At 44.8% G+C, this 27,395-nt stretch overlaps 39 non-coding genes across 39 annotated transcripts; all 39 read right to left on the bottom strand.

Annotated features, from left to right (window-relative positions):
- Positions 1-547: 547 nt before the first annotated feature.
- On the bottom strand, positions 548-620 carry trnav-cac (transfer RNA valine (anticodon CAC)). The gene has a single exon. It is a non-coding gene; the product is annotated as a tRNA-Val (tRNA).
- A 609-nt stretch (positions 621-1,229) lies between these two features.
- On the bottom strand, positions 1,230-1,302 carry trnav-cac (transfer RNA valine (anticodon CAC)). The gene has a single exon. It is a non-coding gene; the product is annotated as a tRNA-Val (tRNA).
- A 606-nt stretch (positions 1,303-1,908) lies between these two features.
- trnav-aac (transfer RNA valine (anticodon AAC)) lies at positions 1,909-1,981 on the bottom strand. Its single transcript has one exon. It is a non-coding gene; the product is annotated as a tRNA-Val (tRNA).
- Positions 1,982-2,587: 606 nt separating this feature from the next.
- trnav-cac (transfer RNA valine (anticodon CAC)) lies at positions 2,588-2,660 on the bottom strand. The gene has a single exon. It is a non-coding gene; the product is annotated as a tRNA-Val (tRNA).
- A 606-nt stretch (positions 2,661-3,266) lies between these two features.
- Positions 3,267-3,339, bottom strand: trnav-aac (transfer RNA valine (anticodon AAC)). The gene has a single exon. It is a non-coding gene; the product is annotated as a tRNA-Val (tRNA).
- A 610-nt stretch (positions 3,340-3,949) lies between these two features.
- trnav-cac (transfer RNA valine (anticodon CAC)) lies at positions 3,950-4,022 on the bottom strand. The gene has a single exon. It is a non-coding gene; the product is annotated as a tRNA-Val (tRNA).
- Positions 4,023-4,628: 606 nt separating this feature from the next.
- Positions 4,629-4,701, bottom strand: trnav-aac (transfer RNA valine (anticodon AAC)). Its single transcript has one exon. It is a non-coding gene; the product is annotated as a tRNA-Val (tRNA).
- Positions 4,702-5,310: 609 nt separating this feature from the next.
- Positions 5,311-5,383, bottom strand: trnav-aac (transfer RNA valine (anticodon AAC)). Its single transcript has one exon. It is a non-coding gene; the product is annotated as a tRNA-Val (tRNA).
- A 606-nt stretch (positions 5,384-5,989) lies between these two features.
- trnav-aac (transfer RNA valine (anticodon AAC)) lies at positions 5,990-6,062 on the bottom strand. Its single transcript has one exon. It is a non-coding gene; the product is annotated as a tRNA-Val (tRNA).
- Positions 6,063-6,671: 609 nt separating this feature from the next.
- trnav-cac (transfer RNA valine (anticodon CAC)) lies at positions 6,672-6,744 on the bottom strand. The gene has a single exon. It is a non-coding gene; the product is annotated as a tRNA-Val (tRNA).
- Positions 6,745-7,350: 606 nt separating this feature from the next.
- Positions 7,351-7,423, bottom strand: trnav-aac (transfer RNA valine (anticodon AAC)). Its single transcript has one exon. It is a non-coding gene; the product is annotated as a tRNA-Val (tRNA).
- A 606-nt stretch (positions 7,424-8,029) lies between these two features.
- On the bottom strand, positions 8,030-8,102 carry trnal-caa (transfer RNA leucine (anticodon CAA)). The gene has a single exon. It is a non-coding gene; the product is annotated as a tRNA-Leu (tRNA).
- Positions 8,103-8,708: 606 nt separating this feature from the next.
- Positions 8,709-8,781, bottom strand: trnav-aac (transfer RNA valine (anticodon AAC)). The gene has a single exon. It is a non-coding gene; the product is annotated as a tRNA-Val (tRNA).
- Positions 8,782-9,390: 609 nt separating this feature from the next.
- On the bottom strand, positions 9,391-9,463 carry trnav-aac (transfer RNA valine (anticodon AAC)). The gene has a single exon. It is a non-coding gene; the product is annotated as a tRNA-Val (tRNA).
- A 609-nt stretch (positions 9,464-10,072) lies between these two features.
- Positions 10,073-10,145, bottom strand: trnav-cac (transfer RNA valine (anticodon CAC)). Its single transcript has one exon. It is a non-coding gene; the product is annotated as a tRNA-Val (tRNA).
- Positions 10,146-10,754: 609 nt separating this feature from the next.
- Positions 10,755-10,827, bottom strand: trnav-cac (transfer RNA valine (anticodon CAC)). Its single transcript has one exon. It is a non-coding gene; the product is annotated as a tRNA-Val (tRNA).
- A 609-nt stretch (positions 10,828-11,436) lies between these two features.
- On the bottom strand, positions 11,437-11,509 carry trnav-cac (transfer RNA valine (anticodon CAC)). The gene has a single exon. It is a non-coding gene; the product is annotated as a tRNA-Val (tRNA).
- A 609-nt stretch (positions 11,510-12,118) lies between these two features.
- trnav-aac (transfer RNA valine (anticodon AAC)) lies at positions 12,119-12,191 on the bottom strand. The gene has a single exon. It is a non-coding gene; the product is annotated as a tRNA-Val (tRNA).
- A 609-nt stretch (positions 12,192-12,800) lies between these two features.
- On the bottom strand, positions 12,801-12,873 carry trnav-cac (transfer RNA valine (anticodon CAC)). The gene has a single exon. It is a non-coding gene; the product is annotated as a tRNA-Val (tRNA).
- A 609-nt stretch (positions 12,874-13,482) lies between these two features.
- On the bottom strand, positions 13,483-13,555 carry trnav-cac (transfer RNA valine (anticodon CAC)). Its single transcript has one exon. It is a non-coding gene; the product is annotated as a tRNA-Val (tRNA).
- A 609-nt stretch (positions 13,556-14,164) lies between these two features.
- Positions 14,165-14,237, bottom strand: trnav-cac (transfer RNA valine (anticodon CAC)). Its single transcript has one exon. It is a non-coding gene; the product is annotated as a tRNA-Val (tRNA).
- Positions 14,238-14,843: 606 nt separating this feature from the next.
- Positions 14,844-14,916, bottom strand: trnav-aac (transfer RNA valine (anticodon AAC)). Its single transcript has one exon. It is a non-coding gene; the product is annotated as a tRNA-Val (tRNA).
- A 606-nt stretch (positions 14,917-15,522) lies between these two features.
- trnav-cac (transfer RNA valine (anticodon CAC)) lies at positions 15,523-15,595 on the bottom strand. The gene has a single exon. It is a non-coding gene; the product is annotated as a tRNA-Val (tRNA).
- Positions 15,596-16,201: 606 nt separating this feature from the next.
- On the bottom strand, positions 16,202-16,274 carry trnav-aac (transfer RNA valine (anticodon AAC)). Its single transcript has one exon. It is a non-coding gene; the product is annotated as a tRNA-Val (tRNA).
- A 609-nt stretch (positions 16,275-16,883) lies between these two features.
- On the bottom strand, positions 16,884-16,956 carry trnav-aac (transfer RNA valine (anticodon AAC)). Its single transcript has one exon. It is a non-coding gene; the product is annotated as a tRNA-Val (tRNA).
- Positions 16,957-17,565: 609 nt separating this feature from the next.
- On the bottom strand, positions 17,566-17,638 carry trnav-cac (transfer RNA valine (anticodon CAC)). Its single transcript has one exon. It is a non-coding gene; the product is annotated as a tRNA-Val (tRNA).
- Positions 17,639-18,247: 609 nt separating this feature from the next.
- trnav-cac (transfer RNA valine (anticodon CAC)) lies at positions 18,248-18,320 on the bottom strand. The gene has a single exon. It is a non-coding gene; the product is annotated as a tRNA-Val (tRNA).
- Positions 18,321-18,929: 609 nt separating this feature from the next.
- On the bottom strand, positions 18,930-19,002 carry trnav-cac (transfer RNA valine (anticodon CAC)). Its single transcript has one exon. It is a non-coding gene; the product is annotated as a tRNA-Val (tRNA).
- A 606-nt stretch (positions 19,003-19,608) lies between these two features.
- On the bottom strand, positions 19,609-19,681 carry trnav-aac (transfer RNA valine (anticodon AAC)). The gene has a single exon. It is a non-coding gene; the product is annotated as a tRNA-Val (tRNA).
- Positions 19,682-20,290: 609 nt separating this feature from the next.
- Positions 20,291-20,363, bottom strand: trnav-cac (transfer RNA valine (anticodon CAC)). Its single transcript has one exon. It is a non-coding gene; the product is annotated as a tRNA-Val (tRNA).
- Positions 20,364-20,969: 606 nt separating this feature from the next.
- On the bottom strand, positions 20,970-21,042 carry trnav-aac (transfer RNA valine (anticodon AAC)). The gene has a single exon. It is a non-coding gene; the product is annotated as a tRNA-Val (tRNA).
- Positions 21,043-21,651: 609 nt separating this feature from the next.
- trnav-cac (transfer RNA valine (anticodon CAC)) lies at positions 21,652-21,724 on the bottom strand. Its single transcript has one exon. It is a non-coding gene; the product is annotated as a tRNA-Val (tRNA).
- Positions 21,725-23,013: 1,289 nt separating this feature from the next.
- On the bottom strand, positions 23,014-23,086 carry trnav-aac (transfer RNA valine (anticodon AAC)). The gene has a single exon. It is a non-coding gene; the product is annotated as a tRNA-Val (tRNA).
- Positions 23,087-23,695: 609 nt separating this feature from the next.
- trnav-cac (transfer RNA valine (anticodon CAC)) lies at positions 23,696-23,768 on the bottom strand. The gene has a single exon. It is a non-coding gene; the product is annotated as a tRNA-Val (tRNA).
- A 606-nt stretch (positions 23,769-24,374) lies between these two features.
- On the bottom strand, positions 24,375-24,447 carry trnav-aac (transfer RNA valine (anticodon AAC)). Its single transcript has one exon. It is a non-coding gene; the product is annotated as a tRNA-Val (tRNA).
- Positions 24,448-25,053: 606 nt separating this feature from the next.
- Positions 25,054-25,126, bottom strand: trnav-cac (transfer RNA valine (anticodon CAC)). The gene has a single exon. It is a non-coding gene; the product is annotated as a tRNA-Val (tRNA).
- Positions 25,127-25,735: 609 nt separating this feature from the next.
- trnav-cac (transfer RNA valine (anticodon CAC)) lies at positions 25,736-25,808 on the bottom strand. Its single transcript has one exon. It is a non-coding gene; the product is annotated as a tRNA-Val (tRNA).
- Positions 25,809-26,414: 606 nt separating this feature from the next.
- trnav-aac (transfer RNA valine (anticodon AAC)) lies at positions 26,415-26,487 on the bottom strand. Its single transcript has one exon. It is a non-coding gene; the product is annotated as a tRNA-Val (tRNA).
- Positions 26,488-27,104: 617 nt separating this feature from the next.
- On the bottom strand, positions 27,105-27,177 carry trnav-cac (transfer RNA valine (anticodon CAC)). The gene has a single exon. It is a non-coding gene; the product is annotated as a tRNA-Val (tRNA).
- Positions 27,178-27,395: the final 218 nt, after the last annotated feature.

The following is a 27,395-nucleotide window of genomic DNA, read 5'->3' as shown; positions in this document are numbered from 1 at the left end:
AGATGCCAGACAACATGATTTCCGAATGGATTCAGTCACAGCTGCTGTGTCATTGAGTGACAGTAAATGTCTACTTCACTTAAAGCCTCCCCTGTATAGCTCCAAGAATTCCCTTCATAGGCCGGAACAACGGCACTTTTTTTTTATTTAGCCAAAAATGCTACTAGCGCTGTCCTCGTTAGTATAGTGGATAGTATCTCCGCTTGTCATGCGGAAGACTAGGGTTCGATTCCCTGACGGGGAGATTTCTACCAGTTGCTAGTAAGACAACAGCCATTTAACACAGAGACGATACATATTGAGCATGTTTCTGCTGTCAGAGACAGCTTCACATTGACGATATAATCCTCTACCTCGGCATGCATGAAAGGTTGCACATCAGAATGGAAAATTCTGCTTCTTTTCATCCAGTTTGCTGGGAACGCTAGTCAGAACACTTTGATTGTGTGGAGGAAAAGCCAACCCTGGGGCAGTTGTACTTATCCAGTTTCGGACAATTCCACTAAGTAGAGTTTTATTTTGTGGAGTAAGCAGGAACAAAGAATACTGTTTCCGCCCAGTTTCGAACAGGGGACCTTTCGCGTGTGAAGCGAACGTGATAACCATTACACTACGGAAACTGCTGAAGATGACTATTGTGCACGTGCCCAGGCTCAATGCACCATTCACACTTGACTGCAACCATTTCAGATGCCAGACAACATGATTTCCGAATGGATTCAGTCACAGCTGCTGTGTCATTGAGTGACAGTAAATGTATACTACACTTAAAGCCTCCCCTGTATAGCTCCAAGAATTCCCTTCATAGGCCGGAACAGCGGCACTTTTTTTTATTTAGCCAAAAATGCTATTAGCACAGTCCTCGTTAGTATAGTGGATAGTATCTCCGCTTGTCACGCGGAAGACCAGGGTTCGATTCCCTGACGGGGAGTTTTCTACCAATTGCTAATAAGACAACAGCCATTTAACACAGAGACGATACATATTGAGCATATTTCTACTGTCAGAGACAGCTTCACATTGACGATATGATCCTCTACCTCGGCATGCATGCACATCAGAATGGAAAATTCTGCTTCTTTTCATCCAGTTTGCTGGGAACGCTAGTCAGAACACTTTGATTGTGTGGAGGAAAAGCCAACCCTGGGGCAGTTGTACTTCTTATCCAGTTTCGGACAATTCCACTAAGTAGAGTTTTATTTTGTGGAGTAAGCAGGAACAAAGAATACTGTTTCCGCCCAGTTTCGAACGGGGGACCTTTCGCGTGTGAAGCAAACGTGATAACCACTACACTACGGAAACTGCTGAAGATGACTATTGTGCACGTGCCCAGGCTCAATGCACCATTCACACTTGACTGCAACCATTTCAGATGCCAGACAACATGATTTCCGAATGGATTCAGTCACAGCTGCTGTGTCATTGAGTGACAGTAAATGTATACTACACTTAAAGCCTCCCCTGTATAGCTCCAAGAATTCCCTTCATAGGCCGGAACAGCGGCACTTTTTTTTATTTAGCCAAAAATGCTATTAGCACAGTCCTCGTTAGTATAGTGGATAGTATCTCCGCTTGTCACGCGGAAGACCAGGGTTCGATTCCCTGACGGGGAGTTTTCTACCAATTGCTAATAAGACAACAGCCATTTAACACAGAGACGATACATATTGAGCATATTTCTGCTGTCAGAGACAGCTTCACATTGACGATATGATCCTCTACCTCGGCATGCATGCACATCAGAATGGAAAATTCTGCTTCTTTTCATCCAGTTTGCTGGGAACGCTAGTCAGAACACTTTGACTGTGTGGAGGAAAAGCCAACCCTGGGGCAGTTGTACTTATCCAGTTTCGGACAATTCCACTAAGTAGAGTTTTATTTTGTGGAGTAAGCAGGAACAAAGAATACTGTTTCCGCCCAGTTTCGAACGGGGGACCTTTCGCGTGTTAGGCGAACGTGATAACCACTACACTACGGAAACTGCTGAAGATGACTATTGTGCACGTGCCCAGGCTCAATGCACCATTCACACTTGACTGCAACCATTTCAGATGCCAGACAACATGATTTCCGAATGGATTCAGTCACAGCTGCTGTGTCATTGAGTGACAGTAAATGTCTACTTCACTTAAAGCCTCCCCTGTATAGCTCCAAGAATTCCCTTCATAGGCCGGAACAGCGGCACTTTTTTTTATTTAGCCAAAAATGCTATTAGCACAGTCCTCGTTAGTATAGTGGATAGTATCTCCGCTTGTCACGCGGAAGACCAGGGTTCGATTCCCTGACGGGGAGTTTTCTACCAATTGCTAATAAGACAACAGCCATTTAACACAGAGACGATACATATTGAGCATATTTCTGCTGTCAGAGACAGCTTCACATTGACGATATGATCCTCTACCTCGGCATGCATGCACATCAGAATGGAAAATTCTGCTTCTTTTCATCCAGTTTGCTGGGAACGCTAGTCAGAACACTTTGATTGTGTGGAGGAAAAGCCAACCCTGGGGCAGTTGTACTTATCCAGTTTCGGACAATTCCACTAAGTAGAGTTTTATTTTGTGGAGTAAGCAGGAACAAAGAATACTGTTTCCGCCCAGTTTCGAACAGGGGACCTTTCGCGTGTGAAGCGAACGTGATAACCACTACACTACGGAAACTGCTGAAGATGAGTATTGTGCACGTGCCCAGGCTCAATGCACCATTCACACTTGACTGCAACCATTTCAGATGCCAGACAACATGATTTCCGAATGGATTCAGTCACAGCTGCTGTGTCATTGAGTGACAGTAAATGTATACTACACTTAAAGCCTCCCCTGTATAGCTCCAAGAATTCCCTTCATAGGCCGGAACAGCGGCACTTTTTTTTATTTAGCCAAAAATGCTATTAGCACAGTCCTCGTTAGTATAGTGGATAGTATCTCCGCTTGTCACGCGGAAGACCAGGGTTCGATTCCCTGACGGGGAGTTTTCTACCAATTGCTAATAAGACAACAGCCATTTAACACAGAGACGATACATATTGAGCATATTTCTGCTGTCAGAGACAGCTTCACATTGACGATATGATCCTCTACCTCGGCATGCATGCACATCAGAATGGAAAATTCTGCTTCTTTTCATCCAGTTTGCTGGGAACGCTAGTCAGAACACTTTGACTGTGTGGAGGAAAAGCCAACCCTGGGGCAGTTGTACTTATCCAGTTTCGGACAATTCCACTAAGTAGAGTTTTATTTTGTGGAGTAAGCAGGAACAAAGAATACTGTTTCCGCCCAGTTTCGAACGGGGGACCTTTCGCGTGTTAGGCGAACGTGATAACCACTACACTACGGAAACTGCTGAAGATGACTATTGTGCACGTGCCCAGGCTCAATGCACCATTCACACTTGACTGCAACCATTTCAGATGCCAGACAACATGATTTCCGAATGGATTCAGTCACAGCTGCTGTGTCATTGAGTGACAGTAAATGTCTACTTCACTTAAAGCCTCCCCTGTATAGCTCCAAGAATTCCCTTCATAGGCCGGAACAGCGGCACTTTTTTTTATTTAGCCAAAAATGCTATTAGCACAGTCCTCGTTAGTATAGTGGATAGTATCTCCGCTTGTCACGCGGAAGACCAGGGTTCGATTCCCTGACGGGGAGTTTTCTACCAGTTGCTAGTAAGACAACAGCCATTTAACACAGAGACGATACATATTGAGCATGTTTCTGCTGTCAGAGACAGCTTCACATTGACGATATGATCCTCTACCTCGGCATGCATGCACATCAGAATGGAAAATTCTGCTTCTTTTCATCCAGTTTGCTGGGAACGCTAGTCAGAACTCTTTGATTGTGTAGAGGAAAAGCCAACCCCGGGTGCAGTTGTACTTCTTATCCAGTTTCGGACAATTCCACTAAGTAGAGTTTTATTTTGTGGAGTAAGCAGGAACAAAGAATACTGTTTCCGCCCAGTTTCGAACAGGGGACCTTTCGCGTGTGAAGCAAACGTGATAACCACTACACTACGGAAACTGCTGAAGATGACTATTGTGCACGTGCCCAGGCTCAATGCACCATTCACACTTGACTGCAACCATTTCAGATGCCAGACAACATGATTTCCGAATGGATTCAGTCACAGCTGCTGTGTCATTGAGTGACAGTAAATGTATACTACACTTAAAGCCTCCCCTGTATAGCTCCAAGAATTCCCTTCATAGGCCGGAACAGCGGCACTTTTTTTTATTTAGCCAAAAATGCTATTAGCACAGTCCTCGTTAGTATAGTGGATAGTATCTCCGCTTGTCACGCGGAAGACCAGGGTTCGATTCCCTGACGGGGAGTTTTCTACCAATTGCTAATAAGACAACAGCCATTTAACACAGAGACGATACATATTGAGCATATTTCTGCTGTCAGAGACAGCTTCACATTGACGATATGATCCTCTACCTCGGCATGCATGCACATCAGAATGGAAAATTCTGCTTCTTTTCATCCAGTTTGCTGGGAACGCTAGTCAGAACACTTTGACTGTGTGGAGGAAAAGCCAACCCTGGGGCAGTTGTACTTATCCAGTTTCGGACAATTCCACTAAGTAGAGTTTTATTTTGTGGAGTAAGCAGGAACAAAGAATACTGTTTCCGCCCAGTTTCGAACGGGGGACCTTTCGCATGTTAGGCGAACGTGATAACCACTACACTACGGAAACTGCTGAAGATGACTATTGTGCACGTGCCCAGGCTCAATGCACCATTCACACTTGACTGCAACCATTTCAGATGCCAGACAACATGATTTCCGAATGGATTCAGTCACAGCTGCTGTGTCATTGAGTGACAGTAAATGTCTACTTCACTTAAAGCCTCCCCTGTATAGCTCCAAGAATTCCCTTCATAGGCCGGAACAGCGGCACTTTTTTTTATTTAGCCAAAAATGCTATTAGCACAGTCCTCGTTAGTATAGTGGATAGTATCTCCGCTTGTCACGCGGAAGACCAGGGTTCGATTCCCTGACGGGGAGTTTTCTACCAGTTGTTAGTAAGACAACAGCCATTTAACACAGAGACGATACATATTGAGCATATTTCTGCTGTCAGAGACAGCTTCACATTGACGATATGATCCTCTACCTCGGCATGCATGCACATCAGAATGGAAAATTCTGCTTCTTTTCATCCAGTTTGCTGGGAACGCTAGTCAGAACACTTTGATTGTGTGGAGGAAAAGCCAACCCTGGGGCAGTTGTACTTCTTATCCAGTTTCGGACAATTCCACTAAGTAGAGTTTTATTTTGTGGAGTAAGCAGGAACAAAGAATACTGTTTCCGCCCAGTTTCAAACGGGGGACCTTTCGCGTGTTAGGCGAACGTGATAACCACTACACTACGGAAACTGCTGAAGATGACTATTGTGCACGTGCCCAGGCTCAATGCACCATTCACACTTGACTGCAACCATTTCAGATGCCAGACAACATGATTTCCGAATGGATTCAGTCACAGCTGCTGTGTCATTGAGTGACAGTAAATGTCTACTACACTTAAAGCCTCCCCTGTATAGCTCCAAGAATTCCCTTCATAGGCCGGAACAGCGGCACTTTTTTTTATTTAGCCAAAAATGCTATTAGCACAGTCCTCGTTAGTATAGTGGATAGTATCTCCGCTTGTCACGCGGAAGAACAGGGTTCGATTCCCTGACGGGGAGTTTTCTACCAATTGCTAATAAGACAACAGCCATTTAACACAGAGACGATACATATTGAGCATGTTTCTGCTGTCAGAGACAGCTTCACATTGACGATATGATCCTCTACCTCGGCATGCATGCACATCAGAATGGAAAATTCTGCTTCTTTTCATCCAGTTTGCTGGGAACGCTAGTCAGAACACTTTGACTGTGTGGAGGAAAAGCCAACCCTGGGGCAGTTGTACTTATCCAGTTTCGGACAATTCCACTAAGTAGAGTTTTATTTTGTGGAGTAAGCAGGAACAAAGAATACTGTTTCCGCCCAGTTTCGAACGGGGGACCTTTCGCGTGTTAGGCGAACGTGATAACCACTACACTACGGAAACTGCTGAAGATGACTATTGTGCACGTGCCCAGGCTCAATGCACCATTCACACTTGACTGCAACCATTTCAGATGCCAGACAACATGATTTCCGAATGGATTCAGTCACAGCTGCTGTGTCATTGAGTGACAGTAAATGTCTACTTCACTTAAAGCCTCCCCTGTATAGCTCCAAGAATTCCCTTCATAGGCCGGAACAGCGGCACTTTTTTTTATTTAGCCAAAAATGCTATTAGCACAGTCCTCGTTAGTATAGTGGATAGTATCTCCGCTTGTCACGCGGAAGACCAGGGTTCGATTCCCTGACGGGGAGTTTTCTACCAATTGCTAATAAGACAACAGCCATTTAACACAGAGACGATACATATTGAGCATATTTCTGCTGTCAGAGACAGCTTCACATTGACGATATGATCCTCTACCTCGGCATGCATGCACATCAGAATGGAAAATTCTGCTTCTTTTCATCCAGTTTGCTGGGAACGCTAGTCAGAACACTTTGATTGTGTGGAGGAAAAGCCAACCCTGGGGCAGTTGTACTTCTTATCCAGTTTCGGACAATTCCACTAAGTAGAGTTTTATTTTGTGGAGTAAGCAGGAACAAAGAATACTGTTTCCGCCCAGTTTCGAACGGGGGACCTTTCGCGTGTGAAGCAAACGTGATAACCACTACACTACGGAAACTGCTGAAGATGACTATTGTGCACGTGCCCAGGCTCAATGCACCATTCACACTTGACTGCAACCATTTCAGATGCCAGACAACATGATTTCCGAATGGATTCAGTCACAGCTGCTGTGTCATTGAGTGACAGTAAATGTATACTACACTTAAAGCCTCCCCTGTATAGCTCCAAGAATTCCCTTCATAGGCCGGAACAGCGGCACTTTTTTTTATTTAGCCAAAAATGCTATTAGCACAGTCCTCGTTAGTATAGTGGATAGTATCTCCGCTTGTCACGCGGAAGACCAGGGTTCGATTCCCTGACGGGGAGTTTTCTACCAATTGCTAATAAGACAACAGCCATTTAACACAGAGACGATACATATTGAGCATATTTCTGCTGTCAGAGACAGCTTCACATTGACGATATGATCCTCTACCTCGGCATGCATGCACATCAGAATGGAAAATTCTGCTTCTTTTCATCCAGTTTGCTGGGAACGCTAGTCAGAACACTTTGACTGTGTGGAGGAAAAGCCAACCCTGGGGCAGTTGTACTTATCCAGTTTCGGACAATTCCACTAAGTAGAGTTTTATTTTGTGGAGTAAGCAGGAACAAAGAATACTGTTTCCGCCCAGTTTCGAACGGGGGACCTTTCGCGTGTTAGGCGAACGTGATAACCACTACACTACGGAAACTGCTGAAGATGACTATTGTGCACGTGCCCAGGCTCAATGCACCATTCACACTTGACTGCAACCATTTCAGATGCCAGACAACATGATTTCCGAATGGATTCAGTCACAGCTGCTGTGTCATTGAGTGACAGTAAATGTCTACTTCACTTAAAGCCTCCCCTGTATAGCTCCAAGAATTCCCTTCATAGGCCGGAACAGCGGCACTTTTTTTTATTTAGCCAAAAATGCTATTAGCACAGTCCTCGTTAGTATAGTGGATAGTATCTCCGCTTGTCACGCGGAAGACCAGGGTTCGATTCCCTGACGGGGAGTTTTCTACCAATTGCTAATAAGACAACAGCCATTTAACACAGAGACGATACATATTGAGCATATTTCTGCTGTCAGAGACAGCTTCACATTGACGATATGATCCTCTACCTCGGCATGCATGCACATCAGAATGGAAAATTCTGCTTCTTTTCATCCAGTTTGCTGGGAACGCTAGTCAGAACACTTTGATTGTGTGGAGGAAAAGCCAACCCTGGGGCAGTTGTACTTATCCAGTTTCGGACAATTCCACTAAGTAGAGTTTTATTTTGTGGAGTAAGCAGGAACAAAGAATACTGTTTCCGCCCAGTTTCGAACAGGGGACCTTTCGCGTTTGAAGCGAACGTGATAACCACTACACTACGGAAACTGCTGAAGATGACTATTGTGCACGTGCCCAGGCTCAATGCACCATTCACACTTGACTGCAACCATTTCAGATGCCAGACAACATGATTTCCGAATGGATTCAGTCACAGCTGCTGTGTCATTGAGTGACAGTAAATGTATACTACACTTAAAGCCTCCCCTGTATAGCTCCAAGAATTCCCTTCATAGGCCGGAACAGCGGCACTTTTTTTTATTTAGCCAAAAATGCTATTAGCACAGTCCTCGTTAGTATAGTGGATAGTATCTCCGCTTGTCACGCGGAAGACCAGGGTTCGATTCCCTGACGGGGAGTTTTCTACCAATTGCTAATAAGACAACAGCCATTTAACACAGAGACGATACATATTGAGCATATTTCTGCTGTCAGAGACAGCTTCACATTGACGATATGATCCTCTACCTCGGCATGCATGCACATCAGAATGGAAAATTCTGCTTCTTTTCATCCAGTTTGCTGGGAACGCTAGTCAGAACACTTTGACTGTGTGGAGGAAAAGCCAACCCTGGGGCAGTTGTACTTATCCAGTTTCGGACAATTCCACTAAGTAGAGTTTTATTTTGTGGAGTAAGCAGGAACAAAGAATACTGTTTCCGCCCAGTTTCGAACGGGGGACCTTTCGCGTGTTAGGCGAACGTGATAACCACTACACTACGGAAACTGCTGAAGATGACTATTGTGCACGTGCCCAGGCTCAATGCACCATTCACACTTGACTGCAACCATTTCAGATGCCAGACAACATGATTTCCGAATGGATTCAGTCACAGCTGCTGTGTCATTGAGTGACAGTAAATGTCTACTTCACTTAAAGCCTCCCCTGTATAGCTCCAAGAATTCCCTTCATAGGCCGGAACAGCGGCACTTTTTTTTATTTAGCCAAAAATGCTATTAGCACAGTCCTCGTTAGTATAGTGGATAGTATCTCCGCTTGTCACGCGGAAGACCAGGGTTCGATTCCCTGACGGGGAGTTTTCTACCAGTTGTTAGTAAGACAACAGCCATTTAACACAGAGACGATACATATTGAGCATATTTCTGCTGTCAGAGACAGCTTCACATTGACGATATGATCCTCTACCTCGGCATGCATGCACATCAGAATGGAAAATTCTGCTTCTTTTCATCCAGTTTGCTGGGAACGCTAGTCAGAACACTTTGATTGTGTGGAGGAAAAGCCAACCCTGGGGCAGTTGTACTTCTTATCCAGTTTCGGACAATTCCACTAAGTAGAGTTTTATTTTGTGGAGTAAGCAGGAACAAAGAATACTGTTTCCGCCCAGTTTCAAACGGGGGACCTTTCGCGTGTTAGGCGAACGTGATAACCACTACACTACGGAAACTGCTGAAGATGACTATTGTGCACGTGCCCAGGCTCAATGCACCATTCACACTTGACTGCAACCATTTCAGATGCCAGACAACATGATTTCCGAATGGATTCAGTCACAGCTGCTGTGTCATTGAGTGACAGTAAATGTCTACTACACTTAAAGCCTCCCCTGTATAGCTCCAAGAATTCCCTTCATAGGCCGGAACAGCGGCACTTTTTTTTATTTAGCCAAAAATGCTATTAGCACAGTCCTCGTTAGTGTAGTGGATAGTATCTCCGCTTGTCACGCGGAAGAACAGGGTTCGATTCCCTGACGGGGAGTTTTCTACCAATTGCTAATAAGACAACAGCCATTTAACACAGAGACGATACATATTGAGCATGTTTCTGCTGTCAGAGACAGCTTCACATTGACGATATGATCCTCTACCTCGGCATGCATGCACATCAGAATGGAAAATTCTGCTTCTTTTCATCCAGTTTGCTGGGAACGCTAGTCAGAACACTTTGATTGTGTGGAGGAAAAGCCAACCCTGGGGCAGTTGTACTTCTTATCCAGTTTCGGACAATTCCACTAAGTAGAGTTTTATTTTGTGGAGTAAGCAGGAACAAAGAATACTGTTTCCGCCCAGTTTCGAACGGGGGACCTTTCGCGTGTGAAGCAAACGTGATAACCACTACACTACGGAAACTGCTGAAGATGACTATTGTGCACGTGCCCAGGCTCAATGCACCATTCACACTTGACTGCAACCATTTCAGATGCCAGACAACATGATTTCCGAATGGATTCAGTCACAGCTGCTGTGTCATTGAGTGACAGTAAATGTATACTACACTTAAAGCCTCCCCTGTATAGCTCCAAGAATTCCCTTCATAGGCCGGAACAGCGGCACTTTTTTTTATTTAGCCAAAAATGCTATTAGCACAGTCCTCGTTAGTATAGTGGATAGTATCTCCGCTTGTCACGCGGAAGACCAGGGTTCGATTCCCTGACGGGGAGTTTTCTACCAATTGCTAATAAGACAACAGCCATTTAACACAGAGACGATACATATTGAGCATATTTCTGCTGTCAGAGACAGCTTCACATTGACGATATGATCCTCTACCTCGGCATGCATGCACATCAGAATGGAAAATTCTGCTTCTTTTCATCCAGTTTGCTGGGAACGCTAGTCAGAACACTTTGATTGTGTGGAGGAAAAGCCAACCCTGGGGCAGTTGTACTTCTTATCCAGTTTCGGACAATTCCACTAAGTAGAGTTTTATTTTGTGGAGTAAGCAGGAACAAAGAATACTGTTTCCGCCCAGTTTCGAACGGGGGACCTTTCGCGTGTGAAGCAAACGTGATAACCACTACACTACGGAAACTGCTGAAGATGACTATTGTGCACGTGCCCAGGCTCAATGCACCATTCACACTTGACTGCAACCATTTCAGATGCCAGACAACATGATTTCCGAATGGATTCAGTCACAGCTGCTGTGTCATTGAGTGACAGTAAATGTATACTACACTTAAAGCCTCCCCTGTATAGCTCCAAGAATTCCCTTCATAGGCCGGAACAGCGGCACTTTTTTTTATTTAGCCAAAAATGCTATTAGCACAGTCCTCGTTAGTATAGTGGATAGTATCTCCGCTTGTCACGCGGAAGACCAGGGTTCGATTCCCTGACGGGGAGTTTTCTACCAATTGCTAATAAGACAACAGCCATTTAACACAGAGACGATACATATTGAGCATGTTTCTGCTGTCAGAGACAGCTTCACATTGACGATATGATCCTCTACCTCGGCATGCATGCACATCAGAATGGAAAATTCTGCTTCTTTTCATCCAGTTTGCTGGGAACGCTAGTCAGAACACTTTGATTGTGTGGAGGAAAAGCCAACCCTGGGGCAGTTGTACTTCTTATCCAGTTTCGGACAATTCCACTAAGTAGAGTTTTATTTTGTGGAGTAAGCAGTAACAAAGAATACTGTTTCCGCCCAGTTTCGAACGGGGGACCTTTCGCGTGTGAAGCAAACGTGATAACCACTACACTACGGAAACTGCTGAAGATGACTATTGTGCACGTGCCCAGGCTCAATGCACCATTCACACTTGACTGCAACCATTTCAGATGCCAGACAACATGATTTCCGAATGGATTCAGTCACAGCTGCTGTGTCATTGAGTGACAGTAAATGTATACTACACTTAAAGCCTCCCCTGTATAGCTCCAAGAATTCCCTTCATAGGCCGGAACAGCGGCACTTTTTTTTATTTAGCCAAAAATGCTATTAGCACAGTCCTCGTTAGTATAGTGGATAGTATCTCCGCTTGTCACGCGGAAGACCAGGGTTCGATTCCCTGACGGGGAGTTTTCTACCAATTGCTAATAAGACAACAGCCATTTAACACAGAGACGATACATATTGAGCATATTTCTGCTGTCAGAGACAGCTTCACATTGACGATATGATCCTCTACCTCGGCATGCATGCACATCAGAATGGAAAATTCTGCTTCTTTTCATCCAGTTTGCTGGGAACGCTAGTCAGAACACTTTGATTGTGTGGAGGAAAAGCCAACCCTGGGGCAGTTGTACTTCTTATCCAGTTTCGGACAATTCCACTAAGTAGAGTTTTATTTTGTGGAGTAAGCAGGAACAAAGAATACTGTTTCCGCCCAGTTTCAAACGGGGGACCTTTCGCGTGTTAGGCGAACGTGATAACCACTACACTACGGAAACTGCTGAAGATGACTATTGTGCACGTGCCCAGGCTCAATGCACCATTCACACTTGACTGCAACCATTTCAGATGCCAGACAACATGATTTCCGAATGGATTCAGTCACAGCTGCTGTGTCATTGAGTGACAGTAAATGTCTACTACACTTAAAGCCTCCCCTGTATAGCTCCAAGAATTCCCTTCATAGGCCGGAACAGCGGCACTTTTTTTTATTTAGCCAAAAATGCTATTAGCACAGTCCTCGTTAGTGTAGTGGATAGTATCTCCGCTTGTCACGCGGAAGAACAGGGTTCGATTCCCTGACGGGGAGTTTTCTACCAATTGCTAATAAGACAACAGCCATTTAACACAGAGACGATACATATTGAGCATGTTTCTGCTGTCAGAGACAGCTTCACATTGACGATATGATCCTCTACCTCGGCATGCATGCACATCAGAATGGAAAATTCTGCTTCTTTTCATCCAGTTTGCTGGGAACGCTAGTCAGAACACTTTGATTGTGTGGAGGAAAAGCCAACCCTGGGGCAGTTGTACTTCTTATCCAGTTTCGGACAATTCCACTAAGTAGAGTTTTATTTTGTGGAGTAAGCAGGAACAAAGAATACTGTTTCCGCCCAGTTTCGAACGGGGGACCTTTCGCGTGTGAAGCAAACGTGATAACCACTACACTACGGAAACTGCTGAAGATGACTATTGTGCACGTGCCCAGGCTCAATGCACCATTCACACTTGACTGCAACCATTTCAGATGCCAGACAACATGATTTCCGAATGGATTCAGTCACAGCTGCTGTGTCATTGAGTGACAGTAAATGTATACTACACTTAAAGCCTCCCCTGTATAGCTCCAAGAATTCCCTTCATAGGCCGGAACAGCGGCACTTTTTTTTATTTAGCCAAAAATGCTATTAGCACAGTCCTCGTTAGTATAGTGGATAGTATCTCCGCTTGTCACGCGGAAGACCAGGGTTCGATTCCCTGACGGGGAGTTTTCTACCAATTGCTAATAAGACAACAGCCATTTAACACAGAGACGATACATATTGAGCATATTTCTGCTGTCAGAGACAGCTTCACATTGACGATATGATCCTCTACCTCGGCATGCATGCACATCAGAATGGAAAATTCTGCTTCTTTTCATCCAGTTTGCTGGGAACGCTAGTCAGAACACTTTGATTGTGTGGAGGAAAAGCCAACCCTGGGGCAGTTGTACTTCTTATCCAGTTTCGGACAATTCCACTAAGTAGAGTTTTATTTTGTGGAGTAAGCAGGAACAAAGAATACTGTTTCCGCCCAGTTTCGAACGGGGGACCTTTCGCGTGTGAAGCAAACGTGATAACCACTACACTACGGAAACTGCTGAAGATGACTATTGTGCACGTGCCCAGGCTCAATGCACCATTCACACTTGACTGCAACCATTTCAGATGCCAGACAACATGATTTCCGAATGGATTCAGTCACAGCTGCTGTGTCATTGAGTGACAGTAAATGTATACTACACTTAAAGCCTCCCCTGTATAGCTCCAAGAATTCCCTTCATAGGCCGGAACAGCGGCACTTTTTTTTATTTAGCCAAAAATGCTATTAGCACAGTCCTCGTTAGTATAGTGGATAGTATCTCCGCTTGTCACGCGGAAGACCAGGGTTCGATTCCCTGACGGGGAGTTTTCTACCAATTGCTAATAAGACAACAGCCATTTAACACAGAGACGATACATATTGAGCATGTTTCTGCTGTCAGAGACAGCTTCACATTGACGATATGATCCTCTACCTCGGCATGCATGCACATCAGAATGGAAAATTCTGCTTCTTTTCATCCAGTTTGCTGGGAACGCTAGTCAGAACACTTTGATTGTGTGGAGGAAAAGCCAACCCTGGGGCAGTTGTACTTCTTATCCAGTTTCGGACAATTCCACTAAGTAGAGTTTTATTTTGTGGAGTAAGCAGTAACAAAGAATACTGTTTCCGCCCAGTTTCGAACGGGGGACCTTTCGCGTGTGAAGCAAACGTGATAACCACTACACTACGGAAACTGCTGAAGATGACTATTGTGCACGTGCCCAGGCTCAATGCACCATTCACACTTGACTGCAACCATTTCAGATGCCAGACAACATGATTTCCGAATGGATTCAGTCACAGCTGCTGTGTCATTGAGTGACAGTAAATGTATACTACACTTAAAGCCTCCCCTGTATAGCTCCAAGAATTCCCTTCATAGGCCGGAACAGCGGCACTTTTTTTTATTTAGCCAAAAATGCTATTAGCACAGTCCTCGTTAGTATAGTGGATAGTATCTCCGCTTGTCACGCGGAAGACCAGGGTTCGATTCCCTGACGGGGAGTTTTCTACCAATTGCTAATAAGACAACAGCCATTTAACACAGAGACGATACATATTGAGCATATTTCTGCTGTCAGAGACAGCTTCACATTGACGATATGATCCTCTACCTCGGCATGCATGCACATCAGAATGGAAAATTCTGCTTCTTTTCATCCAGTTTGCTGGGAACGCTAGTCAGAACACTTTGACTGTGTGGAGGAAAAGCCAACCCTGGGGCAGTTGTACTTATCCAGTTTCGGACAATTCCACTAAGTAGAGTTTTATTTTGTGGAGTAAGCAGGAACAAAGAATACTGTTTCCGCCCAGTTTCGAACGGGGGACCTTTCGCGTGTTAGGCGAACGTGATAACCACTACACTACGGAAACTGCTGAAGATGACTATTGTGCACGTGCCCAGGCTCAATGCACCATTCACACTTGACTGCAACCATTTCAGATGCCAGACAACATGATTTCCGAATGGATTCAGTCACAGCTGCTGTGTCATTGAGTGACAGTAAATGTCTACTTCACTTAAAGCCTCCCCTGTATAGCTCCAAGAATTCCCTTCATAGGCCGGAACAGCGGCACTTTTTTTTATTTAGCCAAAAATGCTATTAGCACAGTCCTTGTTAGTATAGTGGATAGTATCTCCGCTTGTCACGCGGAAGACCAGGGTTCGATTCCCTGACGGGGAGTTTTCTACCAATTGCTAATAAGACAACAGCCATTTAACACAGAGACGATACATATTGAGCATATTTCTGCTGTCAGAGACAGCTTCACATTGACGATATGATCCTCTACCTCGGCATGCATGCACATCAGAATGGAAAATTCTGCTTCTTTTCATCCAGTTTGCTGGGAACGCTAGTCAGAACACTTTGATTGTGTGGAGGAAAAGCCAACCCTGGGGCAGTTGTACTTATCCAGTTTCGGACAATTCCACTAAGTAGAGTTTTATTTTGTGGAGTAAGCAGGAACAAAGAATACTGTTTCCGCCCAGTTTCGAACAGGGGACCTTTCGCGTGTGAAGCGAACGTGATAACCACTACACTACGGAAACTGCTGAAGATGACTATTGTGCACGTGCCCAGGCTCAATGCACCATTCACACTTGACTGCAACCATTTCAGATGCCAGACAACATGATTTCCGAATGGATTCAGTCACAGCTGCTGTGTCATTGAGTGACAGTAAATGTATACTACACTTAAAGCCTCCCCTGTATAGCTCCAAGAATTCCCTTCATAGGCCGGAACAGCGGCACTTTTTTTTATTTAGCCAAAAATGCTATTAGCACAGTCCTCGTTAGTATAGTGGATAGTATCTCCGCTTGTCACGCGGAAGACCAGGGTTCGATTCCCTGACGGGGAGTTTTCTACCAATTGCTAATAAGACAACAGCCATTTAACACAGAGACGATACATATTGAGCATATTTCTGCTGTCAGAGACAGCTTCACATTGACGATATGATCCTCTACCTCGGCATGCATGCACATCAGAATGGAAAATTCTGCTTCTTTTCATCCAGTTTGCTGGGAACGCTAGTCAGAACACTTTGACTGTGTGGAGGAAAAGCCAACCCTGGGGCAGTTGTACTTATCCAGTTTCGGACAATTCCACTAAGTAGAGTTTTATTTTGTGGAGTAAGCAGGAACAAAGAATACTGTTTCCGCCCAGTTTCGAACGGGGGACCTTTCGCGTGTTAGGCGAACGTGATAACCACTACACTACGGAAACTGCTGAAGATGACTATTGTGCACGTGCCCAGGCTCAATGCACCATTCACACTTGACTGCAACCATTTCAGATGCCAGACAACATGATTTCCGAATGGATTCAGTCACAGCTGCTGTGTCATTGAGTGACAGTAAATGTCTACTTCACTTAAAGCCTCCCCTGTATAGCTCCAAGAATTCCCTTCATAGGCCGGAACAGCGGCACTTTTTTTTATTTAGCCAAAAATGCTATTAGCACAGTCCTCGTTAGTATAGTGGATAGTATCTCCGCTTGTCACGCGGAAGACCAGGGTTCGATTCCCTGACGGGGAGTTTTCTACCAGTTGTTAGTAAGACAACAGCCATTTAACACAGAGACGATACATATTGAGCATATTTCTGCTGTCAGAGACAGCTTCACATTGACGATATGATCCTCTACCTCGGCATGCATGCACATCAGAATGGAAAATTCTGCTTCTTTTCATCCAGTTTGCTGGGAACGCTAGTCAGAACACTTTGATTGTGTGGAGGAAAAGCCAACCCTGGGGCAGTTGTACTTCTTATCCAGTTTCGGACAATTCCACTAAGTAGAGTTTTATTTTGTGGAGTAAGCAGGAACAAAGAATACTGTTTCCGCCCAGTTTCAAACGGGGGACCTTTCGCGTGTTAGGCGAACGTGATAACCACTACACTACGGAAACTGCTGAAGATGACTATTGTGCACGTGCCCAGGCTCAATGCACCATTCACACTTGACTGCAACCATTTCAGATGCCAGACAACATGATTTCCGAATGGATTCAGTCACAGCTGCTGTGTCATTGAGTGACAGTAAATGTCTACTACACTTAAAGCCTCCCCTGTATAGCTCCAAGAATTCCCTTCATAGGCCGGAACAGCGGCACTTTTTTTTATTTAGCCAAAAATGCTATTAGCACAGTCCTCGTTAGTATAGTGGATAGTATCTCCGCTTGTCACGCGGAAGAACAGGGTTCGATTCCCTGACGGGGAGTTTTCTACCAATTGCTAATAAGACAACAGCCATTTAACACAGAGACGATACATATTGAGCATGTTTCTGCTGTCAGAGACAGCTTCACATTGACGATATGATCCTCTACCTCGGCATGCATGCACATCAGAATGGAAAATTCTGCTTCTTTTCATCCAGTTTGCTGGGAACGCTAGTCAGAACACTTTGATTGTGTGGAGGAAAAGCCAACCCTGGGGCAGTTGTACTTCTTATCCAGTTTCGGACAATTCCACTAAGTAGAGTTTTATTTTGTGGAGTAAGCAGGAACAAAGAATACTGTTTCCGCCCAGTTTCGAACGGGGGACCTTTCGCGTGTGAAGCAAACGTGATAACCACTACACTACGGAAACTGCTGAAGATGACTATTGTGCACGTGCCCAGGCTCAATGCACCATTCACACTTGACTGCAACCATTTCAGATGCCAGACAACATGATTTCCGAATGGATTCAGTCACAGCTGCTGTGTCATTGAGTGACAGTAAATGTATACTACACTTAAAGCCTCCCCTGTATAGCTCCAAGAATTCCCTTCATAGGCCGGAACAGCGGCACTTTTTTTTATTTAGCCAAAAATGCTATTAGCACAGTCCTCGTTAGTATAGTGGATAGTATCTCCGCTTGTCACGCGGAAGACCAGGGTTCGATTCCCTGACGGGGAGTTTTCTACCAATTGCTAATAAGACAACAGCCATTTAACACAGAGACGATACATATTGAGCATATTTCTGCTGTCAGAGACAGCTTCACATTGACGATATGATCCTCTACCTCGGCATGCATGCACATCAGAATGGAAAATTCTGCTTCTTTTCATCCAGTTTGCTGGGAACGCTAGTCAGAACACTTTGATTGTGTGGAGGAAAAGCCAACCCTGGGGCAGTTGTACTTCTTATCCAGTTTCGGACAATTCCACTAAGTAGAGTTTTATTTTGTGGAGTAAGCAGGAACAAAGAATACTGTTTCCGCCCAGTTTCGAACGGGGGACCTTTCGCGTGTGAAGCAAACGTGATAACCACTACACTACGGAAACTGCTGAAGATGACTATTGTGCACGTGCCCAGGCTCAATGCACCATTCACACTTGACTGCAACCATTTCAGATGCCAGACAACATGATTTCCGAATGGATTCAGTCACAGCTGCTGTGTCATTGAGTGACAGTAAATGTATACTACACTTAAAGCCTCCCCTGTATAGCTCCAAGAATTCCCTTCATAGGCCGGAACAGCGGCACTTTTTTTTATTTAGCCAAAAATGCTATTAGCACAGTCCTCGTTAGTATAGTGGATAGTATCTCCGCTTGTCACGCGGAAGACCAGGGTTCGATTCCCTGACGGGGAGTTTTCTACCAATTGCTAATAAGACAACAGCCATTTAACACAGAGACGATACATATTGAGCATGTTTCTGCTGTCAGAGACAGCTTCACATTGACGATATGATCCTCTACCTCGGCATGCATGCACATCAGAATGGAAAATTCTGCTTCTTTTCATCCAGTTTGCTGGGAACGCTAGTCAGAACACTTTGATTGTGTGGAGGAAAAGCCAACCCTGGGGCAGTTGTACTTCTTATCCAGTTTCGGACAATTCCACTAAGTAGAGTTTTATTTTGTGGAGTAAGCAGGAACAAAGAATACTGTTTCCGCCCAGTTTCGAACGGGGGACCTTTCGCGTGTGAAGCAAACGTGATAACCACTACACTACGGAAACTGCTGAAGATGACTATTGTGCACGTGCCCAGGCTCAATGCACCATTCACACTTGACTGCAACCATTTCAGATGCCAGACAACATGATTTCCGAATGGATTCAGTCACAGCTGCTGTGTCATTGAGTGACAGTAAATGTATACTACACTTAAAGCCTCCCCTGTATAGCTCCAAGAATTCCCTTCATAGGCCGGAACAGCGGCACTTTTTTTTATTTAGCCAAAAATGCTATTAGCACAGTCCTCGTTAGTATAGTGGATAGTATCTCCGCTTGTCACGCGGAAGACCAGGGTTCGATTCCCTGACGGGGAGTTTTCTACCAATTGCTAATAAGACAACAGCCATTTAACACAGAGACGATACATATTGAGCATATTTCTGCTGTCAGAGACAGCTTCACATTGACGATATGATCCTCTACCTCGGCATGCATGCACATCAGAATGGAAAATTCTGCTTCTTTTCATCCAGTTTGCTGGGAACGCTAGTCAGAACACTTTGACTGTGTGGAGGAAAAGCCAACCCTGGGGCAGTTGTACTTATCCAGTTTCGGACAATTCCACTAAGTAGAGTTTTATTTTGTGGAGTAAGCAGGAACAAAGAATACTGTTTCCGCCCAGTTTCGAACGGGGGACCTTTCGCGTGTTAGGCGAACGTGATAACCACTACACTACGGAAACTGCTGAAGATGACTATTGTGCACGTGCCCAGGCTCAATGCACCATTCACACTTGACTGCAACCATTTCAGATGCCAGACAACATGATTTCCGAATGGATTCAGTCACAGCTGCTGTGTCATTGAGTGACAGTAAATGTCTACTTCACTTAAAGCCTCCCCTGTATAGCTCCAAGAATTCCCTTCATAGGCCGGAACAGCGGCACTTTTTTTTATTTAGCCAAAAATGCTATTAGCACAGTCCTCGTTAGTATAGTGGATAGTATCTCCGCTTGTCACGCGGAAGACCAGGGTTCGATTCCCTGACGGGGAGTTTTCTACCAATTGCTAATAAGACAACAGCCATTTAACACAGAGACGATACATATTGAGCATATTTCTGCTGTCAGAGACAGCTTCACATTGACGATATGATCCTCTACCTCGGCATGCATGCACATCAGAATGGAAAATTCTGCTTCTTTTCATCCAGTTTGCTGGGAACGCTAGTCAGAACACTTTGATTGTGTGGAGGAAAAGCCAACCCTGGGGCAGTTGTACTTCTTATCCAGTTTCGGACAATTCCACTAAGTAGAGTTTTATTTTGTGGAGTAAGCAGGAACAAAGAATACTGTTTCCGCCCAGTTTCGAACGGGGGACCTTTCGCGTGTGAAGCAAACGTGATAACCACTACACTACGGAAACTGCTGAAGATGACTATTGTGCACGTGCCCAGGCTCAATGCACCATTCACACTTGACTGCAACCATTTCAGATGCCAGACAACATGATTTCCGAATGGATTCAGTCACAGCTGCTGTGTCATTGAGTGACAGTAAATGTATACTACACTTAAAGCCTCCCCTGTATAGCTCCAAGAATTCCCTTCATAGGCCGGAACAGCGGCACTTTTTTTTATTTAGCCAAAAATGCTATTAGCACAGTCCTCGTTAGTATAGTGGATAGTATCTCCGCTTGTCACGCGGAAGACCAGGGTTCGATTCCCTGACGGGGAGTTTTCTACCAATTGCTAATAAGACAACAGCCATTTAACACAGAGACGATACATATTGAGCATATTTCTGCTGTCAGAGACAGCTTCACATTGACGATATGATCCTCTACCTCGGCATGCATGCACATCAGAATGGAAAATTCTGCTTCTTTTCATCCAGTTTGCTGGGAACGCTAGTCAGAACACTTTGACTGTGTGGAGGAAAAGCCAACCCTGGGGCAGTTGTACTTATCCAGTTTCGGACAATTCCACTAAGTAGAGTTTTATTTTGTGGAGTAAGCAGGAACAAAGAATACTGTTTCCGCCCAGTTTCGAAAGGGGGACCTTTCGCGTGTTAGGCGAACGTGATAACCACTACACTACGGAAACTGCTGAAGATGACTATTGTGCACGTGCCCAGGCTCAATGCACCATTCACACTTGACTGCAACCATTTCAGATGCCAGACAACATGATTTCCGAATGGATTCAGTCACAGCTGCTGTGTCATTGAGTGACAGTAAATGTATACTACACTTAAAGCCTCCCCTGTATAGCTCCAAGAATTCCCTTCATAGGCCGGAACAGCGGCACTTTTTTTTATTTAGCCAAAAATGCTATTAGCACAGTCCTCGTTAGTATAGTGGATAGTATCTCCGCTTGTCACGCGGAAGACCAGGGTTCGATTCCCTGACGGGGAGTTTTCTACCAGTTGCTAGTAAGACAACAGCCATTTAACACAGAGACGATACATATTGAGCATGTTTCTGCTGTCAGAGACAGCTTCACATTGACGATATGATCCTCTACCTCGGCATGCATGCACATCAGAATGGAAAATTCTGCTTCTTTTCATCCAGTTTGCTGGGAACGCTAGTCAGAACACTTTGATTGTGTGGAGGAAAAGCCAACCCTGGGGCAGTTGTACTTCTTATCCAGTTTCGGACAATTCCACTAAGTAGAGTTTTATTTTGTGGAGTAAGCAGGAACAAAGAATACTGTTTCCGCCCAGTTTCGAACGGGGGACCTTTCGCGTGTGAAGCAAACGTGATAACCACTACACTACGGAAACTGCTGAAGATGACTATTGTGCACGTGCCCAGGCTCAATGCACCATTCACACTTGACTGCAACCATTTCAGATGCCAGACAACATGATTTCCGAATGGATTCAGTCACAGCTGCTGTGTCATTGAGTGACAGTAAATGTCTACTTCACTTAAAGCCTCCCCTGTATAGCTCCAAGAATTCCCTTCATAGGCCGGAACAGCGGCACTTTTTTTTATTTAGCCAAAAATGCTATTAGCACAGTCCTCGTTAGTATAGTGGATAGTATCTCCGCTTGTCACGCGGAAGAACAGGGTTCGATTCCCTGACGGGGAGTTTTCTACCAATTGCTAATAAGACAACAGCCATTTAACACAGAGACGATACATATTGAGCATGTTTCTGCTGTCAGAGACAGCTTCACATTGACGATATGATCCTCTACCTCGGCATGCATGCACATCAGAATGGAAAATTCTGCTTCTTTTCATCCAGTTTGCTGGGAACGCTAGTCAGAACACTTTGATTGTGTGGAGGAAAAGCCAACCCTGGGGCAGTTGTACTTCTTATCCAGTTTCGGACAATTCCACTAAGTAGAGTTTTATTTTGTGGAGTAAGCAGGAACAAAGAATACTGTTTCCACCCAGTTTCGAAACAGGGGACCTTTCGCGTGTGAAGCAAACGTGATAACCACTACACTACGGAAACTGCTGAAGATGACTATTGTGCACGTGCCCAGGCTCAATGCACCATTCACACTTGACTGCAACCATTTCAGATGCCAGACAACATGATTTCCGAATGGATTCAGTCACAGCTGCTGTGTCATTGAGTGACAGTAAATGTATACTACACTTAAAGCCTCCCCTGTATAGCTCCAAGAATTCCCTTCATAGGCCGGAACAGCGGCACTTTTTTTTATTTAGCCAAAAATGCTATTAGCACAGTCCTCGTTAGTATAGTGGATAGTATCTCCGCTTGTCACGCGGAAGACCAGGGTTCGATTCCCTGACGGGGAGTTTTCTACCAATTGCTAATAAGACAACAGCCATTTAACACAGAGACGATACATATTGAGCATATTTCTGCTGTCAGAGACAGCTTCACATTGACGATATGATCCTCTACCTCGGCATGCATGCACATCAGAATGGAAAATTCTGCTTCTTTTCATCCAGTTTGCTGGGAACGCTAGTCAGAACACTTTGACTGTGTGGAGGAAAAGCCAACCCTGGGGCAGTTGTACTTATCCAGTTTCGGACAATTCCACTAAGTAGAGTTTTATTTTGTGGAGTAAGCAGGAACAAAGAATACTGTTTCCGCCCAGTTTCGAACGGGGGACCTTTCGCGTGTTAGGCGAACGTGATAACCACTACACTACGGAAACTGCTGAAGATGACCATTGTGCACGTGCCCAGGCTCAATGCACCATTCACACTTGACTGCAACCATTTCAGATGCCAGACAACATGATTTCCGAATGGATTCAGTCACAGCTGCTGTGTCATTGAGTGACAGTAAATGTCTACTTCACTTAAAGCCTCCCCTGTATAGCTCCAAGAATTCCCTTCATAGGCCGGAACAGCGGCACTTTTTTTTATTTAGCCAAAAATGCTATTAGCACAGTCCTCGTTAGTATAGTGGATAGTATCTCCGCTTGTCACGCGGAAGACCAGGGTTCGATTCCCTGACGGGGAGTTTTCTACCAATTGCTAATAAGACAACAGCCATTTAACACAGAGACGATACATATTGAGCATATTTCTGCTGTCAGAGACAGCTTCACATTGACGATATGATCCTCTACCTCGGCATGCATGCACATCAGAATGGAAAATTCTGCTTCTTTTCATCCAGTTTGCTGGGAACGCTAGTCAGAACACTTTGATTGTGTGGAGGAAAAGCCAACCCTGGGGCAGTTGTACTTCTTATCCAGTTTCGGACAATTCCACTAAGTAGAGTTTTATTTTGTGGAGTAAGCAGGAACAAAGAATACTGTTTCCGCCCAGTTTCGAACGGGGGACCTTTCGCGTGTGAAGCAAACGTGATAACCACTACACTACGGAAACTGCTGAAGATGACTATTGTGCACGTGCCCAGGCTCAATGCACCATTCACACTTGACTGCAACCATTTCAGATGCCAGACAACATGATTTCCGAATGGATTCAGTCACAGCTGCTGTGTCATTGAGTGACAGTAAATGTATACTACACTTAAAGCCTCCCCTGTATAGCTCCAAGAATTCCCTTCATAGGCCGGAACAGCGGCACTTTTTTTTATTTAGCCAAAAATGCTATTAGCACAGTCCTCGTTAGTATAGTGGATAGTATCTCCGCTTGTCACGCGGAAGACCAGGGTTCGATTCCCTGACGGGGAGTTTTCTACCAATTGCTAATAAGACAACAGCCATTTAACACAGAGACGATACATATTGAGCATATTTCTGCTGTCAGAGACAGCTTCACATTGACGATATGATCCTCTACCTCGGCATGCATGCACATCAGAATGGAAAATTCTGCTTCTTTTCATCCAGTTTGCTGGGAACGCTAGTCAGAACACTTTGACTGTGTGGAGGAAAAGCCAACCCTGGGGCAGTTGTACTTATCCAGTTTCGGACAATTCCACTAAGTAGAGTTTTATTTTGTGGAGTAAGCAGGAACAAAGAATACTGTTTCCGCCCAGTTTCGAACGGGGGACCTTTCGCGTGTTAGGCGAACGTGATAACCACTACACTACGGAAACTGCTGAAGATGACTATTGTGCACGTGCCCAGGCTCAATGCACCATTCACACTTGACTGCAACCATTTCAGATGCCAGACAACATGATTTCCGAATGGATTCAGTCACAGCTGCTGTGTCATTGAGTGACAGTAAATGTCTACTTCACTTAAAGCCTCCCCTGTATAGCTCCAAGAATTCCCTTCATAGGCCGGAACAGCGGCACTTTTTTTTATTTAGCCAAAAATGCTATTAGCACAGTCCTCGTTAGTATAGTGGATAGTATCTCCGCTTGTCACGCGGAAGACCAGGGTTCGATTCCCTGACGGGGAGTTTTCTACCAGTTGCTAGTAAGACAACAGCCATTTAACACAGAGACGATACATATTGAGCATGTTTCTGCTGTCAGAGACAGCTTCACATTGACGATATGATCCTCTACCTCGGCATGCATGCACATCAGAATGGAAAATTCTGCTTCTTTTCATCCAGTTTGCTGGGAACGCTAGTCAGAACACTTTGATTGTGTGGAGGAAAAGCCAACCCTGGGGCAGTTGTACTTATCCAGTTTCGGACAATTCCACTAAGTAGAGTTTTATTTTGTGGAGTAAGCAGGAACAAAGAATACTGTTTCCGCCCAGTTTCGAACAGGGGACCTTTCGCGTGTGAAGCGAACGTGATAACCACTACACTACGGAAACTGCTGAAGATGACTATTGTGCACGTGCCCAGGCTCAATGCACCATTCACACTTGACTGCAACCATTTCAGATGCCAGACAACATGATTTCCGAATGGATTCAGTCACAGCTGCTGTGTCATTGAGTGACAGTAAATGTCTACTTCACTTAAAGCCTCCCCTGTATAGCTCCAAGAATTCCCTTCATAGGCCGGAACAGCGGCACTTTTTTTTATTTAGCCAAAAATGCTATTAGCACAGTCCTCGTTAGTATAGTGGATAGTATCTCCGCTTGTCACGCGGAAGAACAGGGTTCGATTCCCTGACGGGGAGTTTTCTACCAATTGCTAATAAGACAACAGCCATTTAACACAGAGACGATACATATTGAGCATGTTTCTGCTGTCAGAGACAGCTTCACATTGACGATATGATCCTCTACCTCGGCATGCATGCACATCAGAATGGAAAATTCTGCTTCTTTTCATCCAGTTTGCTGGGAACGCTAGTCAGAACACTTTGATTGTGTGGAGGAAAAGCCAACCCTGGGGCAGTTGTACTTCTTATCCAGTTTCGGACAATTCCACTAAGTAGAGTTTTATTTTGTGGAGTAAGCAGGAACAAAGAATACTGTTTCCGCCCAGTTTCGAACGGGGGACCTTTCGCGTGTGAAGCAAACGTGATAACCACTACACTACGGAAACTGCTGAAGATGACTATTGTGCACGTGCCCAGGCTCAATGCACCATTCACACTTGACTGCAACCATTTCAGATGCCAGACAACATGATTTCCGAATGGATTCAGTCACAGCTGCTGTGTCATTGAGTGACAGTAAATGTATACTACACTTAAAGCCTCCCCTGTATAGCTCCAAGAATTCCCTTCATAGGCCGGAACAGCGGCATTTTTTTTTATTTAGCCAAAAATGCTATTAGCACAGTCCTCGTTAGTATAGTGGATAGTATCTCCGCTTGTCACGCGGAAGACCAGGGTTCGATTCCCTGACGGGGAGTTTTCTACCAATTGCTAATAAGACAACAGCCATTTAACACAGAGACGATACATATTGAGCATATTTCTGCTGTCAGAGACAGCTTCACATTGACGATATGATCCTCTACCTCGGCATGCATGCACATCAGAATGGAAAATTCTGCTTCTTTTCATCCAGTTTGCTGGGAACGCTAGTCAGAACACTTTGACTGTGTGGAGGAAAAGCCAACCCTGGGGCAGTTGTACTTATCCAGTTTCGGACAATTCTACTAAGTAGAGTTTTATTTTGTGGAGTAAGCAGGAACAAAGAATACTGTGTCCGCCCAGTTTCGAACGGGGGACCTTTCGCGTGTTAGGCGAACGTGATAACCACTACACTACGGAAACTGCTGAAGATGACTATTGTGCACGTGCCCAGGCTCAATGCACCATTCACACTTGACTGCAACCATTTCAGATGCCAGACAACATGATTTCCGAATGGATTCAGTCACAGCTGCTGTGTCATTGAGTGACAGTAAATGTCTACTACACTTAAAGCCTCCCCTGTATAGCTCCAAGAATTCCCTTCATAGGCCGGAACAGCGGCACTTTTTGTTATTTAGCCAAAAATGCTATTAGCACAGTCCTCGTTAGTATAGTGGATAGTATCTCTGCTTGTCACGCGGAAGAACAGGGTTCGATTCCCTGACGGGGAGTTTTCTACCAGTTGTTAGTAAGACAACAGCCATTTAACACAGAGACGATACATATTGAGCATGTTTCTGCTGTCAGAGACAGCTTCACATTGACGATATGATCCTCTACCTCGGCATGCATGAAAGGTTGCACGTCAGAATGGAAAATTCTGCTTCTTTTCATCCAGTTTGCTGGGAACGCTAGTCAGAACACTTTGATTGTGTGGAGGAAAAGCCAACCCTGGGGCAGTTGTACTTCTTATCCAGTTTCGGACAATTCCACTAAGTAGAGTTTTATTTTGTGGAGTAAGCAGGAACAAAGAATACTGTTTCCGCCCAGTTTCGAACAGGGGACCTTTCGCATGTGAAGCGAACGTGATAACCACTACACTACGGAAACTGCTGAAGATGACTATTGTGCACGTGCCCAGGCTCAATGCACCATTCACACTTGACTGCAACCATTTCAGATGCCAGACAACATGATTTCCGAATGGATTCAGTCACAGCTGCTGTGTCATTGAGTGACAGTAAATGTCTACTTCACTTAAAGCCTCCCCTGTATAGCTCCAAGAATTCCCTTCATAGGCCGGAACAGCGGCACTTTTTGTTATTTAG

The sequence above is a fragment of the Anarhichas minor genome, unplaced genomic scaffold (assembly GCF_050575085.1).
Source record: "Anarhichas minor isolate MPS153535 unplaced genomic scaffold, ASM5057508v1 ptg000136l, whole genome shotgun sequence".
In the NCBI taxonomy this organism is placed as follows: Eukaryota; Metazoa; Chordata; class Actinopteri; order Perciformes; family Anarhichadidae; genus Anarhichas; species Anarhichas minor.
The sequence above is the reverse complement of the archived record's forward strand: the minus strand, read 5'-3'. Positions and strand labels throughout refer to the sequence as shown.